General features: G+C 50.4%; 1 pseudogene; it reads left to right on the top strand.

Moving 5' to 3' along the window:
- LOC135537064 (CCR4-NOT transcription complex subunit 2-like) overlaps window positions 1-22,694 on the top strand; it is an 87,001-nt pseudogene that overhangs the window by 10,955 nt on the left and 53,352 nt on the right.

Genomic DNA, 22,694 nt, shown 5'->3' with positions numbered 1-22,694 from the left:
TTTAGCCCTGAAAGAGCTGGGTATGATGGGAGGAGGTCATGTTTCCCAGTGATCTAGCCCTGAAAGAGCAGGGTATGATGGGAGGAAGTCATGTTTCCCAGTGATCTAGCCCTGAAAGAGCAGGCTATGATGGGAGGAAGTCATGTTTCCCAGTGATCTAGCCCTGAAAGAGCAGGGTATGATGGGAGGAAGTCATGTTTCCCAGTGATCTAGCCCTGAAAGAGCAGGCTATGATGGGAGGAAGTCATGTTTCCCAGTGATCTAGCCCTGAAAGAGCAGGGTATGATGGGAGGAAGTCATGTTTCCCAGTGATCTAGCCCTGAAAGAGCAGGGTATGACGGGAGGAAGTCATGTTTCCCAGTGATTTAGCCCTGAAAGAGCAGGGTATGATGGGAGGAAGTCATGTTTCCCAGTGATCTAGCCCTGAAAGAGCAGGCTATGATGGGAGGAAGTCATGTTTCCCAGTGATCTAGCCCTGAAAGAGCAGGGTATGATGGGAGGAAGTCATGTTTCCCAGTGATCTAGCCCTGAAAGAGCAGGCTATGATGGGAGGAAGTCATGTTTCCCAGTGATCTAGCCCTGAAAGAGCAGGCTATGATGGGAGGAAGTCATGTTTCCCAGTGATCTAGCCCTGAAAGAGCAGGCTATGATGGGAGGAAGTCATGTTTCCCAGTGATCTAGCCCTGAAAGAGCAGGGTATGATGGGAGGAAGTCATGTTTCCCAGTGATCTAGCCCTGAAAGAGCAGGGTATGATGGGAGGAAGTCATGTTTCCCAGTGATCTAGCCCTGAAAGAGCAGGCTATGATGGGAGGAAGTCATGTTTCCCAGTGATCTAGCCCTGAAAGAGCAGGCTATGATAAGAGGAAGTCATGTTTCCCAGTGATCTAGCCCTGAAAGAGCAGGGTATGATGAGAGGAAGTCATGTTTCCCAGTGATCTAGCCCTGAAAGAGCAGGGTATGATAAGAGGAAGTCTCACGACGAGAGAAGTTGGGGCTGAATATAAGCAGCATCTAAATTCACCAACTGTTCCACCAATGGGTGATGAATGGACACCGTTGGTCAACTGAGATTTCTTTAGTCCAGCAGTCTCCTGTTTGGAGTTTATTTTTCACGTCCTCTGCATCCATTATGCTTTTACACCATGTTACGGTGTTGGGAGTTAGTTATAACCAAGTTATTAATGTGGTTATGATAGGCTATAGGTCAGTCCCTATTGGTCACATTCATGCGATGCTGACATGTGTCACGTAAAGAGAGCAAGGTTTGAGGGAATAGAGAATGTATATCCTAAACAAATGAGGGATTTCTGTAATGAAGTGTTTCAGCCAGGGGAAAAACAAGTAAGAAAGGAGAGATGTCTTAAGCTGCAGCTTCAGCACCACGGACAGCGGAAATCACACTGTTGGTGTTTCTGTGGTCGCTGCAGGAGGAGAGAGAGACGCGCCCGGCCCAAATCAGTTTCCATCCCTCTGGAGTCATCTGTGTTGCATAAACAGTCCTGTTAAAGCAGCTCGGTGCCCACTGGTTGGCTTGCTTAAAGCAGCTCGGTGCCCTCTGGTTGGCTTGCTTAAAGCAGCTCGGTGCCCACTGGTTGGCTGGCTTAAAGCAGCTGGCGGTGCCCACTGGTTGGCTGGCTTGCTTAAAGCAGCTCGGTGCCCACTGGTTGGCTGGCTTGCTTAAAGCAGCTCGGTGCCCACTGGTTGGCTGGCTTGCTTAAAGCAGCTCGGGGCTCGGTGCCCACTGGTTGGCTGGCTTGCTTAAAGCAGCTCGGTGCCCACTGGCTGGCTTGCTTAAAGCAGCTCGGTGCCCACTGGCTGGCTTGCTTAAAGCAGCTCGGTGCCCACTGGCTGGCTTGCTTAAAAGCAGCTCGGTGCCCACTGGTTGGCTGGCTTAAAGCAGCTCGGTGCCCACTGGTTGGCTTGCTTTTGTTACCCACTGGTTGGCTTTTTATTTTTTTATGTTCATTGTTGGACCATAAGACTGTAAAAACACCAAGTGATTTTAATGTTAGTTGAATCTGTAAAAACACCAGTGGTATTCCCAGGCATGATAGAGACACGTGATCATATACAATTTAATCAATGTTTGAAATGATTGTTTTAGTCATATCTGATTTGTTCTTCTTGTGGTCAATTTTCAGTCTACAAATTATTTGTCATTATGTTCCCGACCGTCCGTTCAAGAAAAGATCGCCCGTTGAAGATCCCTTCAATAAAATATATTTTCCATATATAAAAACACAAGTTTTAACATTTCTACCAGTCGAAAGAACAGATGATGTCTATTTTTAATTTTAAATTAAAACGGTGGGGTGACCTGTCTGTTTAACCTCCCGGTGGGGTGACCTGTTTGTTTAACCTCAGTTTAACCTCCGGTGGGGTGACCTGTCGGTTTAACCTCCCGGTGGGGTGACCTGTCTGTTTAACCTCCGGTGGGGTGCCCTGTCTGTTTAACCTCCCGGTGGGGTGACCTGTCTGTTTAACCTCCCGGGGGGTGACCTGTCGGTTTAACCTCCCGGTGGGGTGACCTGTCCATTTTCATCAGACTGTTTAACCTCCAGATGCCCCTTGGATCCAGATCTGTCTGATTCCAGTGGGAGGATAAGATGTTCCTTTTGTCCTCCCAGCATGGCCTGCTCTAGTATTCTACTCTTGACAGAGAGCCAGACTGGACTGTAGTGTATTGGCTGTGAGTGGGGCACTTCTGATTCCTGACACTTAATCAGTAAGTGCTTCTGGCGTCCATCTTGATTTATCTCCAGCTAAATGGTGGGTCATCAGTCTTTCTGTCAGGACTGGAGGTGAGGTGTTTGGTATTATTCTGTTCCCTCCTCCACTGCCTCTCTTCTCCTCCACGGCCTCTCTTCTCCTCCTCCTCCTCCTCCACGGCCTCTCTTCTCCTCCTCCTCCTCCACGGCCTCTCTTCTCCTCCTCCTCCTCCTCCACGGCCTCTCTTCTCCTCCTCCTCCTCCACGGCCTCTCTTCTCCTCCTCCTCCTCCACGGCCTCTCTTCTCCTCCTCCTCCTCCACAGCCTCTCTCCTCCTCCTCCTCCTCCTCCACGGCCTCTCTTCTCCTCCTCCTCCTCCACGGCCTCTCTTCTCCTCCTCCTCCTCCACGGCCTCTCTTCTCCTCCTCCTCCTCCACGGCCTCTCTTCTCCTCCTCCTCCTCCACGGCCTCTCTTCTCCTCCTCCTCCTCCACGGCCTCTTCTCCTCCTCCTCCTCCTCCTCCTCCTCCGGCCTCTTCTCCTTCCTCCTCCTCTTCTCCTCCACGGCCTCTTCTCCTCCACGGCTCCTCCTCCTCCACGGCCTCTTCTCCTCCACGGCCTCTTCTCCTCCACGGCCTCTTCTCCTCCTCGGCCTCTTCTCCTCCACGGCCTCTTCTCCTCCACGGCCTCTCCTCCTCCTCCACGGCCTCTTCTCCTCCTCCTCCACGGCCTCTTCTCCTCCTCCTCCACGGCCTCTTCTCCTCCTCCTCCACGGCCTCTTCTCCTCCTCCTCCACGGCCTCTCTTCTCCTCCTCCTCCACGGCCTCTTCTCCTCCTCCTCCACGGCCTCTTCTCCTCCTCCTCCTCCACGGCCTCTTCTCCTCCTCCTCCTCCACGGCCTCTTCTCCTCCTCCTCCTCCACGGCCTCTTCTCCTCCTCCTCCTCCACGGCCTCTTCTCCTCCTCCTCCTCCTCCTCCTCCACGGCCTCTTCTCCTCCTCCTCCTCCACGGCCCCTCTTCTCCTCCTCCTCCACGGCCTCTTCTCCTCCTCCTCCACGGCCTCTTCTCCTCCTCCTCCACGGCCTCTTCTCCTCCTCCTCCACGGCCTCTTCTCCTCCTCCTCCTCCACGGCCTCTTCTCCTCCTCCGGCCCCTCTTCTCCTCCTCCTCCACGGCCTCTCTTCTCCTCCTCCTCCACGGCCTCTTCTCCTCCTCCTCCACGGCCCCTCTTCTCCTCCTCCTCCACGGCCTCTTCTCCTCCTCCTCCTCCACGGCCCCTCTTCTCCTCCTCCTCCACGGCCCTTCTGGCCTGGCTGGGACACATCTGTCTGGAACTCCAATGTGTTTAGGAACATCTGTCCAGAGGTCATTTTAATGTCGTCTGCTCAACGTCCTGGTCCCTACCATACAATTCTAGCAAAATACACTACCGCTGGAATTCTGTTGTGGTTAATGGGCCCCTGTCATTTAAAAGTAGACTAAAGCCAGTCTCCACTGCATGATTTAGCTGGCCCAGACATGTCTTTGAGATGGGAGACAAAACCCCCATGTTGTTGCCTACTCGTGGTGTGCGGGCATCATTAGGCTTGGGCGACACACCGTTTTATACCGGGGTATTTGGAAATACCCACGGTTATGATTTTCAATACAGATTTAAAATAAATATTTATTTTACGGGTATAGTTGGGGTCACTGCGGGGTTACGTGATGCTCCACTGCTTATAACCAACAATGAGTTTAAGTAGAACTCTGAGATATCTGATGTTTTGAATACATTCTATCCAGCTCAGGGCTCCCGCGGTGCATTTTGGTTTGCTAACTTGCTATCTAAGTGTCTAGATGTCAAGATCAAACTTCTTGGTTACAGCAGAGATATTCAACCCCCCGGATCAAGATCCCTGTTGCCATGTTAGGTTGACCTCCCAGTGCAGGCTGTGCTAATAAGGGGAACATTGACTGGATTGATCCGTGAGACACATTTGAGTACAGAAAGTAACAGAATTGGAGTACAGGACTGTTTTTCATGTTCTAGTATGGAGTTTCAGTCCAACGCCAGCGCGGAGCATCAGTCCAACGCTAGCGCGGCGTTTCAGTCCAGCGCGGAGTTTGAGTCCAACGCGCGCGGCGTTTGAGTCCAGCGCGCTGAGTCCAGCGCTAGCGCGGCTTTTGAGTCCAGCGCTAGCGCGGCGCTTGAGTCCAGCGCTGGCGCGGCGCACACATGTTCCCCTGTCAGGTAGAGGAAGTCAGTGATGCTCCTCAGGTGGAGTCTCTGCTGCTGACGGTGCTGTGTGTAGTACACTGTCCACTGATAGGACAACCACTCCTGCCAGGAACAGTTTCTGAGGCGTGTCTGGCTCTGGAGCTCCAGCAAGGAGCCAGTCAACCGGGAAGGTGGGCAGGGAGGCAGGCGGGGCGCCGTGGCGGGCAGGGAGGGAAGGAAGGAAGGAAGGAAGGAAGGAAGGAGGGGGGAGGGAGGGAGGCGGGCGCCGTGGCGGGCAGGGAAGGAAGGAGGGAGGGAGGCGGGCGCCGTGGCGGGCAAGGAGGGAGGGAGGCGGGCGCCGTGGCGGGCAGGGAAGGAAGGAAGGAGGGAGCCGTGGCGGGCAAGGAGTGAGGGAAGGAAGGAAGAAAGGAGAGAGGCGGGCAGGGAGGGAGGGGACGAGGGAGGCGGGCAGGGAGGCGACGAGGGAGGCGGGCAGGGAGGCGACGAGGCAAGGAGAGAGGCGGGCAGGGAGGGAAGGAGGGAGGCGGGCAGGGAGGCGACAGGTGGAGGCGGGCAGGGAGTCCCAGCTACTCTGAGGAAGAGGAGACTGACTCCCAGGTGCCCATCTCTCTCACAGGGACCAGGCTCTTATGTATAAAATTGCAGATGGTGGTTTTGGCGAGGGAAGAAGAACAGATATATGAAGAACAGGTGACACTGTTATTACAGTATTATTGACTTAGCCGGTGAGTTTTGTTACAGATGCTGTCAGGCCATGTTAGGTGTATTTCATAACCTATAGAGTTTTCTAAACATGACTCTTACTTTGTGGATACACATCAATCCGCCTATATAAGACCATGTGTTGGTTTCATAACTGGACTGCTCCGTGTAGGAAGCAGCTGAAGGACATCAGCCTCCCCCACATCCATCTGCCTGACTCTGGCCCCATTGTGGACATTGCACTCAATGCTCTCTGAATCTACCAACTTCAGTCTGATGTTTCCCTTAACAGCCAGAACCAAACTGGTAAATCAATCTGAAGGAACTCTTCTCGTGGACAGACAGATTACATCCTTTCACGCGACACAGAAAGCCTATTCCCTCTCACTACATCAGTGCTGCCTTCAGCGGACCAGTAGGGTTATCAAATGGTACTAGTCTGTATAATAGTGTGAGGTGTTCACAGGATTATATTTGGCTGTTGTGTGAAACCGACACCAGGCAGGGAGAGGTTTCCTGCTGGGTTTGTTGTTGACCTGGATAACCTGCTGAACAGAACTGTTGGTTGGGCAGGGCAGCACCATAGAATTGGAATCAAAAGAACGGACATTCAACTGGAGGAAGATGCGAATTGACTTGCAATCCCCCTTATCAATCTACACACAATACCCCATAATGACCAAAAATGAATGTTTGCCCATTTATTTAAAAAATAAATAGGGACAGAAATGTACCATATTTTTCAGACTCAGTACTTTGTTGAAGCAGCGATTTACATTTAAGTCATTTGCAGACGCTCTTATGAGCGACTTACAAATTGGTGAATTCACCTTCTTACAGCCTCAAGTCTTCTTGGTTATATGAAGACACCAGGGAGTTTCTCCCATTCTTCTCTGCAGATCCTCTCAAGCTCTGTCAGGTTGGATGAGGAGCGTTGCTGCACAGCTATTTTCAGGTCTCTCCAGAGATGTTCAATTGGGTTCAAGTCCGGGCTCTGGCTGGGCCACAGATGAGACTTGTCCCAGCCACTCCTGCACTGTCTTGGCTGTGTGCTTGGGGTCGTTGTCTGTTGGAATGAACCGCCCAGTCTGAGTCCTGAGTGCTATGGAAACATTGACTTTGCGCTTTGATCTTGGCCTTGATCCTGACTAGTCTCCCAGGCCCTGCTGCTGACAAACATCCAGCATGATATACCACCACAATGCTTCACTGTAGGGATGGTTGTTTTCCAGACTTGACACTTGGCATTCAGGCCAAAGAGTTCAATCTTGGTTTCATCAGACCAGTGAATCTTGTTTCTCATGGACATCAGCCTTTTGGTAAAGTCCTAGTGGCCTGTCAAGTCCATTTACCCCCTACTCCTTAATGTCCTGATGACTGGTCTTCATCTAGTCACCATCCTTACCCCCCTACTCCTTAATGTCCTGATGACTGGTCTTCATCTAGTCACCACCATCCTTTACCCCCTACTCCTTAATGTCCTGATGACTGGTCTTCATCTAGTCACCACCATCCTTTACCCCCCTACTTCCTTAATGTCCTGATGACTGGTCTTCATCTAGTCACCACCATCCTTTACCCCCAGAATGTCCTGATGACTGGTCTTCATCTTCACCACCATCCTTTAACTCCTTAATGTCCTGATGACTGGTCTTCATCTAGTGAACTCCTTAATGTCCTGATGACTGGTCTTCAGACCATCCTTTACATACTCCTTAATGTCCTGATGACTGGTCTTCATCTAGTCCCCATCCTCTACCCCCCTACTCCTTAATGTCTGATGACTGGTCTTCATCTAGTCACCATCCTTTACCCCATACTCCTTAATGTCCTGATGACTGGTCTTCATCTAGTCACCACCATCCTTTACCCCCATACTCCTTAATGTCCTGATGACTGGTCTTCATCTAGTCACCATCCTTTACCTCCCTACTCCTTAATGTCCTGATGACTGGTCTTCATCTAGTCACCATCCTTTACCTCCCTACTCCTTAATGTCCTGATGACTGGTCTTCATCTAGTCACCATCCTTTACCCCCTACTCCTTAATGTCCTGATGACTGGTCTTCATCTAGTCACCATCCTTTTTCCTTAATGTCCTGATGACTGGTCTTCATCTAGTCACCACCATCCTTTACCCCCTACTCCTTAATGTCCTGATGACTGGTCTTCATCTAGTCACCATCCTTACCCCCTACTCCTTAATGTCCTGATGACTGGTCTTCATCTAGTCACCATCCTTTACCCCCTACTCCTTAATGTCCTGATGACTGGTCTTCATCTAGTCACCACCATCCTTTACCCCCTACTCCTTAATGTCCTGATGACTGGTCTTCATCTAGTCACCATCTTCTACCCCCCTACTCCTAATGTCCTGATGACTGGTCCTCATCTAGTCACCAACCCCCCTACTCCTTAATGTCCTGATGACTGGTCTTCATCTAGTCACCATCCTCTACCCCCCTACTCCTTAATGTCCGATGACTGGTCCTCATCTAGTCACCAATCCCCATAATGACTTAATGTCCTGATGACTGGTCTTCATCTAGTCACCACCATCCTTTATTTACTCCTTAATGTCCTGATGACTGGTCTTCAAGTCACCATCCTCTACCCCCCCCCCTACTCCTTAATGTCCTGGTGACTGGTCTTCATCTAGTCACCACCATCCTTTACCCCCCTACTCCTTAATGTCCTGATGACTGGTCTTCATCTAGTCACCACTTTTTGACTGGTCTTTGAAGTCACCATCCTTTACCCCCTACTCCTTAATGTCCTGATGACTGGTCTTCATCTAGTCTCCACCATCCTTTACCCCCTACTCCTTAATGTCCTGATGACTGGTCTTCATCTGGTCACCACCATCCTTTACCCCCTATTTAATGTCCTGATGACTGGTCTTCATCTAGTCCCCATCCTTCTCCTTAATGTCCTGATGACTGGTCTTCATCTAGTCACCATTTTACCCCCTAGTCCTTAATGTACTGATGACTGGTCTTCATCTAGTCACCATCCTTTACCCCCTACTCCTTAATGTCCTGATTTCTTCATCTAGGTCTCTCCTTAATGTCCTGATGACTGGTCTTCATCTAGTCACCACCAGTCTACTCCTTAATGGATGACTGGTCTTCATCTAGTCACCACCAAGGACATTTAATGTCCTGATGACTGGTCTTCATCTAGTCACCATCCTTTACCCCCCTACTCCTTAATGTCCTGATGACTGGTCTTCATCTAGTCACCACCATCCTTTACCCCCTACTCCTTAATGTCCTGATGACTGGTCTTCATCTAGTCACCATCCTTTACCCCCCTACTCCTTAATGTCCTGATGACTGGTCCTCATCTAGTCACCATCCTTTACCCCCCTACTCCTTAATGTCCTGATGACTGGTCTTCATCTAGTCACCATCTTTACCCCCTACTCCTTAATGTCCTGATGACTGGTCTTCATCTAGTGATCCTGATGTCCTGATGACTGGTCTTCATCTAGTCACCATCTGAACACCCCCCATCCTTAATGTCCTGATGACTGGTCATCTAGTCACCATCCTTTACCCCCCTACTCCTTAATGTCCTGATGACTGGAGTCACCATCCTTTACCCCCCTACTCCTTTGTCCGGATGACTGGTCCTCATCTTGACCCCCTACTCCTTAATGTCCTGATGACTGGTCTTCATCTAGTCACCACCCTTTACCCCCTACTCCTTAATGTCCTGATGACTGGTCTTCATCAGTCTCCACCAGTCTACCCCCTATCCTTAATGTCCTGATGACTGGTCTTCATCTGGTCTCCACCATCCTCTAGTACTTTAATGTCCTGATGACTGGTCTTCATTGGCACCATCCTCTATACTCCTTAATGTCCTGATGACTGGTCTTCAAGTCACCACCATACCCCCACTCCTTAATGTCCTGATGACTGGTCTTCATCTAGTCTCCACCATCCTTTACCCCCCTTAATGTCCTAATGACTGGTCTTCATCTAGTCACCATCCTTTACCCCCCTACTCCTTAATGTCCTGATGACTGGTCTTCATCTAGTCACCATCCTTTACCCCCCTACTCCTTAATGTCCTGATGACTGGTCTTCATCTAGTCACCATCCTTTACCCCCCTACTCCTTAATGTCCTGATGACTGGTCTTCATCTTCATCTAGTCATGTCCTGATGACTGGTCTCATTAGTCACCCCCTTTACTCCTCCTTAATGTCCTGATGACTGGTCTTCATCTAGTCACCATCCTTTACCCCCTACTCCTTAATGTCCTGATGACTGGTCTTCATCTAGTCACCACCCTTTACCCCCTACTCCTTAATGTCCTGATGACTGGTCTTCATCTAGTCACCATCTACTCCTTAATGTCCTGATGACTGGTCTTCATCTAGTCACCATCCTTTACCTCCCTACTCCTTAATGTCCTGATGACTGGTCTTCATCTAGTCTCACCATCCTTTACCCCCTACTCCTTAATGTCCTGATGACTGGTCTTCATCTAGTCACCATCCTTTACCCCCCTACTCCTTAATGTCCTGATGACTGGTCTTCATCTAGTCTCCACCATCCCATCCTTAATGTCCTGATGACTGGTCTTCATCTAGTCTCCACCATCCTTTACCTCCCTACTCCTTAATGTCCTGATGACTGGTCTTCATCTAGTCACCATCCTTTACCCCCCTACTCCTTAATGTCCTGATGACTGGTCTTCATCTAGTCACCATCCTTTACCCCCTACTCCTTAATGTCCTGATGACTGGTCTTCATCTAGTCACCATCCTTTACCCCCCTACTCCTTAATGTCCTGATGACTGGTCTTCATCTAGTCACCATCCTTTACCCCCCCCCCTACTCCTTAATGTCCTGATGACTGGTCTTCATCTAGTCACCACCCTTTACCCCCCTACTCCTTAATGTCCTGATGACTGGTCTTCATCTAGTCACCATCCTTTACCCCTCTACTCCTTAATGTCCCGATGACTGGTCCTCATCCCTGTCAGTTAGTTAGCCCCCCTGCTCCTTAATGTCCTGATGACTGGTCCTCATCCCTGTCAGTTAGTTAGCCCCCTGCTCCTTAATGTCCTGATGACTGGTCCTCATCCCTGTCAGTTAGTTAGTCCCCCCTGCTCCTTAATGTCCTGATGACTGGTCCTCATCCCTGTCAGTTAGTTAGCCCCCCTGCTCCTTAATGTCCTGATGACTGGTCCTCATCCCTGTCAGTTAGTTAGCCCCCCTGCTCCTTAATGTCCTGATGACTGGTCCTCATCCCTGTCAGTTAGTTAGCCCCCCTGCTCCTTAATGTCCTGATGACTGGTCCTCATCCCTGTCAGTTAGTTAGCCCCCCTGCTCCTTAATGTCCTGATGACTGGTCCTCATCCCTGTCAGTTAGTTAGTTAGCCCCCCTGCTCCTTAATGTCCTGATGACTGGTCCTCATCCCTGTCAGTTAGTTAGCCCCCCTGCTCCTTAATGTCCTGATGACTGGTCCTCATCCCTGTCAGTTAGTTAGCCCCCCTGCTCCTTAATGTCCTGATGACTGGTCCTCATCCCTGTCAGTTAGTTAGCCCCCCTGCTCCTTAATGTCCTGATGACTGGTCCTCATCCCTGTCAGTTAGTTAGCCCCCCTGCTCCTTAATGTCCTGATGACTGGTCCTCATCCCTGTCAGTTAGTTAGCCCCCCATGCTCCTTAATGTCCTGATGACTGGTCCTCATCCCTGTCAGTTAGTTAGCCCCCCTGCTCCTTAATGTCCTGATGACTGGTCCTCATCCCTGTCAGTTAGTTAGCCCCCCTGCTCCTTAATGTCCTGATGACTGGTCCTCATCCCTGTCAGTTAGTTAGCCCCCCTGCTCCTTAATGTCCTGATGACTGGTCCTCATCCCTGTCAGTTAGTTAGCCCCCCCCTGCTCCTTAATGTCCTGATGACTGGTCCTCATCCCTGTCAGTTAGTTAGCCCCCCTGCTCCTTAATGTCCTGATGACTGGTCCTCATCCCTGTCAGTTAGTTAGCCCCCCTGCTCCTTAATGTCCTGATGACTGGTCCTCATCCCTGTCAGTTAGTTAGCCCCCCTGCTCCTTAATGTCCTGATGACTGGTCCTCATCCCTGTCAGTTAGTTAGCCCCCCCTGCTCCTTAATGTCCTGATGACTGGTCCTCATCCCTGTCAGTTAGTTAGCCCCCCTGCTCCTTAATGTCCTGATGACTGGTCCTCATCCCTGTCAGTTAGTTAGCCCCCCTGCTCCTTAATGTCCTGATGACTGGTCCTCATCCCTGTCAGTTAGTTAGCCCCCCTGCTCCTTAATGTCCTGATGACTGGTCCTCATCCCTGTCAGTTAGTTAGCCCCCCTGCTCCTTAATGTCCTGATGACTGGTCCTCATCCCTGTCAGTTAGTTAGCCCCCCTGCTCCTTAATGTCCTGATGACTGGTCCTCATCCCTGTCAGTTAGTTAGCCCCCCTGCTCCTTAATGTCCTGATGACTGGTCCTCATCCCTGTCAGTTAGTTAGCCCCCCTGCTCCTTAATGTCCTGATGACTGGTCCTCATCCCTGTCAGTTAGTTAGCCCCCCTGCTCCTTAATGTCCTGATGACTGGTCCTCATCCCTGTCAGTTAGTTAGCCCCCCTGCTCCTTAATGTCCTGATGACTGGTCCTCATCCCTGTCAGTTAGTTAGCCCCCCCCCCTGCTCCTTAATGTCCTGATGACTGGTCCTCATCCCTGTCAGTTAGTTAGCCCCCCTGCTCCTTAATGTCCTGATGACTGGTCCTCATCCCTGTCAGTTAGTTAGCCCCCCTGCTCCTTAATGTCCTGATGACTGGTCCTCATCCCTGTCAGTTAGTTAGCCCCCCTGCTCCTTAATGTCCTGATGACTGGTCCTCATCCCTGTCAGTTAGTTAGCCCCCCTGCTCCTTAATGTCCTGATGACTGGTCCTCATCCCTGTCAGTTAGTTAGCCCCCCTGCTCCTTAATGTCCTGATGACTGGTCCTCATCCCTGTCAGTTAGTTAGCCCCCCTGCTCCTTAATGTCCTGATGACTGGTCCTCATCCCTGTCAGTTAGTTAGCCCCCCTACTCCTTAATGTCCTGATGACTGGTCCTCATCCCTGTCAGTTAGTTAGCCCCCCTGCTCCTTAATGTCCTGATGACTGGTCCTCATCCCTGTCAGTTAGTTAGCCCCCCTACTCCTTAATGTCCTGATGACTGGTCCTCATCCCTGTCAGTTAGTTAGCCCCCCCTGCTCCTTAATGTCCTGATGACTGGTCCTCATCCCTGTCAGTTAGTTAGCCCCCCCTACTCCTTAATGTCCTGATGACTGGTCCTCATCCCTGTCAGTTAGTTAGCCTAGCCAACGGTCTTGGGCCTAAACTGTAAAATGGGTCCGACGTGTCTAGATTTTTTTTTGCTTCAAAAAGGGAAATGTAGAAAACATATTTTCAAAACACAATATGAAGGCATCTGGGAAGTCAGATACTGCATCCGGGCCTACGTTTCAGCTGGTTGTTATTTTGCTCAGCGAGTTATTAAAAAAACATTTAAATAATATCACTATTCAGCGACGCTTTACATAATCCTAAACTGAGGATAGTGACGTTGCACCTAACACTTTATCTGCTAAAAGCTAATAGTATTAGATGAGCAGTGTGTGTGGGTTGATACTCTGCCTTCATGATAGACGAGCCTCTTCCACAGGAGCCATGTGTTTTTAGGAAGATAAGACAACCTGACCTCACTGAAGCTGGCTGCACTAGTAGGTCAGGTCAGCTGTTGTCAACAAACCAGCCAATCCAACTCCTATGATCAATGCCTTCCACTGCTCAGCTATGTGATCAACCAGGACATGGAGTTCACCCCGACCCCTGGCTCCTATTGACAAGGACTTTGACAGGGAGGAGGGGCTTATGGCCGGCTCCAGGCTGTGATTGGCTATCATCACTCGTTGTCAGTCACTCCATGTTGTCCTTAACCAATGATCAGCAACCTTTCCCAGTCAAAAAGCCCAGATCTAAGATCTTAAAAATACAATAAAAATGTACCATTAACCTCCTAAAAAAGTGTTCTTTAGGAATGAGGTTGGTGCAGTATTCCTAATACATTATCACAGCATATTCACCATATGCCTGGCCATCTTCTTCTTCTCAAGCCATATATTATATTTCAAAACAAAACACAGCAGTTGGTGTAGCAGTCGCTCGGCAGAGCTGAGCGTATCATGACGTCCGTGATCTTCAGGTTGTCCGACTTGGTTGACCTTTCAACAAATATTTTTACCCAGTCAGATCTCGTCCTTCCCAGTTGTCTTGAACACACTGAAGTCGTCTGAGATTTCCCAGTTCTCAGTTGTTTTGAACACATCATTAGTCTCAGCGGAGGGAGAGGGAGGGCAGCGGAGGGAGAGGGAGGGCAGCGGAGGGAGGGCAGCGGAGGGAGAGGGAGAGAGGGAGGGCAGCGGAGGGAGAGGGAGGGCAGCGGAGGGAGAGGGAGGGCGGCGGAGGGAGAGGGAGGGCGGCGGAGGGAGAGGGAGGGCAGCGGAGGGAGAGGGAGGGAGAGGGAGGGCAGCGGAGGGAGAGGGAGGGCGGCGGAGGGAGAGGGAGGGAGGGCGGCGGAGGGAGAGGGAGGGCGGCGGAGGGAGAGGGAGGGCAGCAGAGGAGGATCCCTGCTCTCGTTTTCCTCCGGTGAGTCTGACCAGAGAGGAGGGGACACACCGTCTTACACCTGACGGTGGAACTCGAGTCACACTGCATCTGTCTCATGCACAAATTCATGTTCTTATGACCAGAGAAAGTGAAATATTCCTTTATTCAAATAGACGAGCTGCTAATAATAAGAAAAAGGAAGGGCTGTCGATCCACACGGCTACTCATTCAGTTCAGCTGCAGGGTGAGTGGAAGTAGGGAGAAGAGCTTTTATGTTCTGTAATACTGTTCAATATTAACGTTAACATGAACTCATAAAAACAGCAGCTCTTTGCTGTATTCTTTGACAGTCTCTTTATGGTCATGGTTTTAAAAGGTATGAAATCTCACGTAGGTTAGTATCAAACGTTGCCGTGGAAGTTGTCGGCATGGTGATTTTTGAGCTATCCGATTGGCCAGTGCAGCGGGTCCACTTGATTTAGCCACAGATCTCCCAGTCCGCCGGGTAGGAGGAGTTTGTGTTTTTAGACAAATGAAATGGTTGAACATCGGAACACTTGGCCTATCTGGTGCTCAGGGCTTCTGAATCGAGTGCACCCACCGCCAACAGGGCTTCTGAATCGAGTGCGCCCACCGCCAACAGGGCTTCTGAATCGAGTGCGCCCACCGCCAACAGGGCTTCTGAATCGAGTGCGCCCACCGCCAACAGGGCTTCTGAATCGAGTGCGCCCACCGCCAACAGGGCTTCTGAATCGAGTGCGCCCACCGCCAACAGGGCTTCTGAATCGAGCGCCCCCACCGCCAACAGGGCTTCTGAATCGAGCGCCCCCACCGCCAACAGGGCTTCTGAATCAGCGCCCCCACCGCCAACAGGGCTTCTGAATCGTAAGCGCCCCACCGCCAACAGGGCTTCTGAATCGAGCGCCCCACCGCCAACAGGGCTTCTGAATCGATGCGCCCCCACCGCCAACAGGGCTTCTGAATCGAGCGCCCCCACCGCCAACAGGGCTTCTGAATCGAGCGCGCCACCGCCAACAGGGCTTCTGAATTTAGCCACAGATCTCCCAGCCAACAGGGCTTCTGAATCGAGCGCGCCCACCGCCAACAGGGCTTCTGAATCGAGCGCCCCCACCGCCAACAGGGCTTCTGAATCGAGCGCCCCCACCGCCAACAGGGCTTCTGAATCGAGCGCGCCCCCACCGCCAACAGGGCTTCTGAATCGAGCGTGCCCACCGCCAACAGGGCTTCTGAATCGAGCGCGCCCACCGCCAACAGGGCAACACAAATAATACTATTAATGTAGCTCATGTCTTCATCGTTGTTATTTTGTCCACAAATGTTTGGCGATCGACTAGGAATGCCTTGTGGATGGCGATCGACCAGTTGGTGACCTGTGTCCTAAACGCTTTCCTCCTTTCCTCCCCTCCACAGGTGACTAACAGCATGTTCAGTGCTACCAGAAAGAGGTTTGTAGAGGGGGTGGAGAGTGACTACCCCGACGACACTGTGTATTATGGCCAGACATCCATGTTCCCTCATCCATCAGACAAAGACGTAAGTGATGCAACCGGCATGTTACAACCTTTGACCCCCTATCATGAGGTGACTGAGTCAGTAAAACCCGTAGAGGTTGAATCCAGACTCCTTGGCTCTCTGGGGTCTGGATTCATGTGGGGGTGAACGGCTTCTCCGGGTTTTGGCTTCGTTGCAGTCATCTAAGCTTATGTTTCTGTTTTACATTATTTTCAAAGCTGATCTTTTGGCGTTTCTGTTTTTCCTCAGTAACGGTGCGGTTTGGTTAAATGTGTGTCTGGTTGGGTGGTTAATAGGGAAGTGGACATGACTCATTCACTCTTAGTTACAGTTAATAGAGAGGAGTCACATTACTACATCCAGATATGGAACATCCTAACAGGGGTCTCTACAAGATGAACTGCTCTGAATCCTGGGCCTGCTATGTGCCTGATCACGTGCGACCAGGTTAGATTTAAGCCTTCTATCTAGACAGGATGACATCTAACCTGGCCTGTCTAGACAGGATGACATCTAACCTGGCCTGTCTAGACAGGATGACATCTAACCTGGCCTATCTAGACAGGATGACATCTAACCTGGCCTATCTAGACAGGATGACATCTAACCTGGCCTGTCTAGACAGGATGACATCTAACCTGGCCTGTCTAGACAGGATGACATCTAACCTGGTCTATCTAGGACAGGATGACATCTAACCTGGCCTATCTAGACAGGATGACATCTAACCTGGCCTATCTAGACAGGATGACATCTAACCTGGTCTATCTAGGACAGGATGACATCTAACCTGGCCTATCTAGACAGGATGACATCTAACCTGGCCTATCTAGACAGGATGACATCTAACCTGGCCTGTCTAGACAGGATGACATCTAACCTGGTCTATCTAGGACAGGACTGACTTGCCCCCATTCTCAGAGGTAAAATAAAAAATAAAAATAGATAGCCCAGGTTAAATGTCATCCTATTTTTATGTTTTTTATTTTACCTTTATTTAACTAGGCAAGTCAGTTAAGAACAAATTCTTATTTTCAATGACAGCCTAGGAACAGTGGGTTAACTGCCTGTTCAGAGGCAGAACGACAGATTTGTACCTTGTCAGCTCGGGGATTTGAACTTGCAACCTTCCGGTTACTAGTCCAACACTCTAACCACCAGGCTACCCTTCTGCCCCAAAATCTAACCTGGGCTATCTAGACAGGATATCCATAGAGAAGAGCAGAACAAGTCATTCATAACCCAGGTCTCAGAGTTCAATAGAGCCTTCACTCTGCATGTGTTCCAAATGGCACCCTATTCCCTATATAGTGCACTACTTTTGAGCAGGGCTCCTATGAAAGGAGAATATGGAACTCAGGGGATAGGGTGTCATTTGGGACACAACCTCTGCCCGGGACTCCTTCCATTTGTTAATCAGAGGCCACATTGGAGCCGTTGGTGCCAAAGACCCGGGCAGGCCACCTTGATCTGGTGCCTGAAGAGTTCCTTCAGTTCTCTGGGAATGGAGGGGGGAATACAATCAGGGATGTGTCCCAAATGGACCCCTATTCCCTATGTAGTGCACTACCCTGTGGGCCCTGGTCAAAAAGTAGGGTGTTTATATAGTAAATGGATAGCCTTTTCAGAAGCTGTCCAGGACAAACCATGTTGGTTAGTTGACACTTGTGTGGGAAGGAACAATGGACCTACAGTGTTCTCTGGGACCAGAGACAGGGCAGACAGCCAGGGACATAACCCGTAGTTAACAAGCATCTCTGTGTGTTGTGATCATCTGAGGTTCCCTTCATAATGATGGCTTCCCCTCCAGCCTGTTAGTCAGACAAACATACAGGAGTCAGGAGAAGGCTCAGGAAATATGCTGACAGTCTCGTTGTCAAGTCTTTACCCCCAGTTCCTCCGGTCCTCTCTACTGGCCAAGTTATGGAGAGCCTCAGATCTTCTCCTCCAGTGCTGTTTGATAAGTAGCGAGGAGATGTTTTTTGAGAAAGATCCTCGAGTCTGAGCACCAGTCATCATGTTCCCAGTCCCACAACAACAGACGTTGTCAGTTGTGCCCACTGCTCCAAGGCTACGTTCCCTCCCTGAGAAGAACCGACTGGACCCAGCTCTGTGGGAGGCAGACTGACTGGAGCCCAACTCTGTGGGAGGCAGACTGACTGGAGCCCAACTCTGTGGGAGGCAAACTGACTGGAGCCCAACTCTGTGGGAGGCAGACTGACTGGAGCCCAACTCTGTGGGAGGCAGACTGACTGGAGCCCAACTCTGTGGGAGGCAGACCGACTGGAGCCCGGCTCTGTGGGAGGCAGACCGACTGGAGCCCGGCTCTGTGGGAGGCAGACCGACTGGAGCCCGGCTCTGTGGGAGGCAGACCGACTGGAGCCCGGCTCTGTGGGAGGCAGACCGACTGGAGCCCGGCTCTGTGGGAGGCAGACCGACTGGAGCCCGGCTCTGTGGGAGGCAGACCGACTGGGGCCCGGCTCTGTGGGAGGCAGACCGACTGGGGCCCGGCTCTGTGGGAGGCAGACCGACTGGGGCCCGGCTCTGCGGGAGGCAGACCGACTGGGGCCCGGCTCTGCGGGAGGCAGACCGACTGGGGCCCGGCTCTGCGGGAGGCAGACCGACTGGGGCCCGGCTCTGCGGGAGGCAGACCGACTGGGGCCCGGCTCTGCGGGAGGCAGACCGACTGGGGCCCGGCTCTGCTAGAGGGAGGCAGACCGACTGGGGCCCGGCTCTGCTGGGAGGCAGACCGACTGGGGCCCGGCTCTGCGGGAGGCAGACCGACTGGGGCCCGGCTCTGCGGGAGGCAGACCGACTGGGGCCCGGCTCTGCGGGAGGCAGAGGAATGCCTTTCTACTCTAACCTCAGAGCAAGGCCCCTACGCAGGACACGCGGGTGAGGGGACAATCGTGACAGCGGCCAAGCATGAACCCAACTACTGATGATGTGGGCATTTTGGTCCCCATGCTTTACCATAGCCTCCATTATTATGGTGTCTAACAGCCATATAAGGGCTTCTGTTATCAGCCAATAACATATCAAAGGGTTTATCACCCACACTACCTGCTCTGAGTGAATTCTGCTGGTTTAAGGCTCACCGCCCTCTTCAAAACAGGTACCTCGTCTCTCTCAGCTCATCGGTCAGAGAAGAGGTATTAAACCCCTAGAGAGAGCATCATCTGTCCTGAACCCTGTCTGGTAACAGCTCTACTGAACCTAGAGAGAGATCATCTGTCCTGAACCCTGTCTGGTAACAGCTCTACTGAACCTAGAGAGAGATCATCTGTCCTGAACCCTGTCTGGTAACAGCTCTACTGAACCTAGAGAGAGATCATCTGTCCTGAACCCTGTCTGGTAACAGCTCTACTGAACCTAGAGAGAGATCATCTGTCCTGAACCCTGTCTGGTAACAGCTCTACTGAACCTAGAGAGAGATCAACTGTCCTGAAACTGGTCTGGTAACAGCTCTACTGACTGGTGCTTCTCTATTGAATAGTTGAATAAGCTCTCTGTACAAGGAGCTTCTTAGCAGAGCAGTAGAGAAACTAGGAAGGGACTCTGACATCTAAAGGGTTATTTAATGGCCAGCTAAACTGCACTCTGCTAGTGGGTGTGATGATAAATGTGTTATAACCTCAACGCTGTGTTCACCTCTCTTTAGACGAGTGCTGAGGACATCATCATGTAATATACCGTTTAGCAGACAGCTTTGTGTCAGTCATGCCTGCATACATGTTAACGCAAGGGTGGTCTCGGGAATCCAATCCTCAAAGATGTGCAGCTCAGCTTGGACTAGGTTCTGTCCCTTCATACCAGTACAGTGAGTAGGACACTTTGGTAGAAAGGATAACGAGATGGTCTGAGCCCAATCTCAGAGCAGGTCCTAAGTCCAGCCCAGAGACTTCCCTCGGGTCAGCGATAACGAGCCGTGCTGATGGAATGTGACGCCAGCCTGCTCTGGGTTCTATAGGTGGGACAGGATTCCGGAGTTCCTGGGTTCAAGGAGCAGGTAGCAGGAACTTCTAGTCGTCTGCTGTGAGATCCTGCTTCTAGTCAGAGGATGGATTTGTCTCCCCTGTTATCTCAATAATATCCTCTCATCACTCATTTGCTTTATATTTGTGTACGCGCTTGTGTTCTCTGCTAAAGATATTCTCTCGCTGTGGGGTATAATTCACACCATTTGCATATTTCAGGTGCCATGTGCTTAAGCAAATGACACCAGTTAATGTTGTTTCTCAACATTGTTTTCCTTGTCCCCTTTTAGAATGAACCAGAGAACTAAACACTGATCACATGATGAACTGACAGGCTTGTCCCCTTTTAGAATGAACCAGAGAACTAAACACTGATCACATGATGCACTGACAGGCTTGTCTCATTTAGACTGAACCAGAGAACTAAACACTGATCACATGGTGCACTGACAGGCTTGTCTCATTTAGACTGAACCAGAGAACTAAACACTGATCACATGATGCACTGACAGGCTTGTCTCATTTAGACTGAACCAGAGAACTAAACACTGATCACATGGTGCACTGACAGGCTTGTCTCATTTTTAGATTAAAAGGAACAACAAAATAAGTAGTGAAACAGTTTGTGTAAAGCCCCATCATTTGGGAAACAAAACATTTTATTTGTCACTCTCTCTGCTCCTGAAGTTGGTTGCTTTACCTTATGACTGATGACAGCCAACCATATACAGCTTTACCTGGTGACTGATGACAGCCAACTATATACAGCTTTACCTGATGACAGCCAACCATATACAGCTTTACCTGGTGACTGATGACAGCCAACTATATACAGCTTTACCTGATGACAGCCAACTATATACAGCTTTACCTGATGACAGCCAACCATACACAGCTGTACTTGATGACAGCCAACCATATACAGCTGTACTTGATGACAGCCAACCATATACAGCCTTACCCGATGACAGCCAACCATACACAGCTGTACTTGATGACAGCCAACCATATACAGCCTTACCCGATGACAGCCAACCATACACAGCTGTACCCGATGACAGCCAACTATATACAGCTTTACCTGATGACAGCCAACCATACACAGCTGTACCCGATGACAGCCAACCATACACAGCTGTACTTGATGACAGCCAACCATATACAGCCTTACCCGATGACAGCCAACCATACACAGCTTTACCCGATGACAGCCAACCATACACAGCTTTACCTGATGTCAGCCAACCATATACAGCTTTACCTGATGTCAGCCAACCATACACAGCTTTACCTGATGACAGCCAACCATATGCAGCTGTACCCGATGACAGCCAACCATATACAGCTTTACCTGATGTCAGCCAACCATATACAGCTTTACCTGATGTCAGCCAACCATACGCAGCTGTACCCGATGACAGCCAACCATATACAGCCTTTCCTGATGACAGCCAACCATACGCAGCTGTACCTGATGACAGCCAACCATACACAGCTTTACCTGATGACAGCCAACCATACACAGCTGTACCTGATGACTGATGACAGCCAACCATACACAGCTGTACCTGATGACAGCCAACCATATACAGCTGTACCCGATGACAGCCAACCATACGCAGCTGTACCCGATGACAGCCAACCATAAACAGCTTTTCCTGATGACAGCCAACCATACACAGCTGTACCTGATGACTGATGACAGCCAACCATACACAGCTGTACCTGATGACAGCCAACCATACACAGCTGTACCTGATGACAGCCAACCATACACAGCTGTACCTGATGACAGCCAACCATATACAGCTGTACCTGATGACAGCCAACTATATACAGCTTTACCTGATGTCAGCCAACCATATACAGCTTTACCTGATGACAGCCAACCATATACAGCTTTACCTGATGACAGCCAACCATACGCAGCTGTGCCTGATGACAGCCAACCATACGCAGCTGCACCTGATGACAGCCAACCATATACAGCTTTACCTGATGACTGATGACAGCCAACCATATACAGCTGTACCTGATGACAGCCAACCATATACAGCTGTACCCGATGACAGCCAACCATATACAGCTGTACCCGATGACAGCCAACCATGCCGTATACACTGAACAAAAATAAATGCAACATGAAACTATTTCCAAAAATATTTCTGACGTTACAATTCATAATAAGGAAACCAGTCAATTGAAAATAAGTTCATCGGGTCCTAATCTATGGATTTCACATGACTGAGAATACAGATATTCATCTGGTCATAAATACCGTAAATAATAGTTTGGGGTCTGGATCAGTGAAGCAGTTGTGACCAGCGTTTTCTCCATGCAGCGCAACACATCAGGCTGTTGATAGTGGCCTGTAGAATGTTGTCCCACTCCTCTTCAATGGCTGTGTGAAGTCGCTTGATATTGTGGCGGGAACTGGAATACACGCTGTCGTACACGTCGATCCAGAGCATCCCAAACATGCTCAATGGGTCACGTCTGAGTATGCAGGCCGTTTTCAGCTTCCAGGAATTGTGCACGGATCCTTGGGACACGGGGCCGTGCGTTATCATGCTGAAACATGAGGTGATGGCGGCGGATGAATGACACGACAATGGGCCTCAGGATCTCGTCACGGTATCTCTGTGCATTCAAAATGCCATCAATAAAATGCTATTGTGGTCGTTGTCCTTACCTTTATGCCTGCTCATACCTTAACCCCACCGCAACCATGGGGCACCCTGTTCACAACGTTGACATCAGCAGATCGCTCACAGAGCCACACACGCTGTCTTCCATCTCGTAGAGCCAGTCGGCCTGGTCTGAGTGTAGGTACGTAGCCTGTACAAGAGCTGCATAAGGGAGCCCTGTTTGTTTAACATTAGATACCATTTTATCCCACAAAACAGATGACTTTCTTTGTAAAGTGAATGG

Source organism: Oncorhynchus masou, unplaced genomic scaffold (genome assembly GCF_036934945.1).
Source record: "Oncorhynchus masou masou isolate Uvic2021 unplaced genomic scaffold, UVic_Omas_1.1 unplaced_scaffold_705, whole genome shotgun sequence".
Lineage (NCBI taxonomy): Eukaryota > Metazoa > Chordata > Actinopteri > Salmoniformes > Salmonidae > Oncorhynchus > Oncorhynchus masou.
Note: the sequence above shows the minus strand (reverse complement) of the source record. Positions and strands in the feature narration are given on the sequence as shown.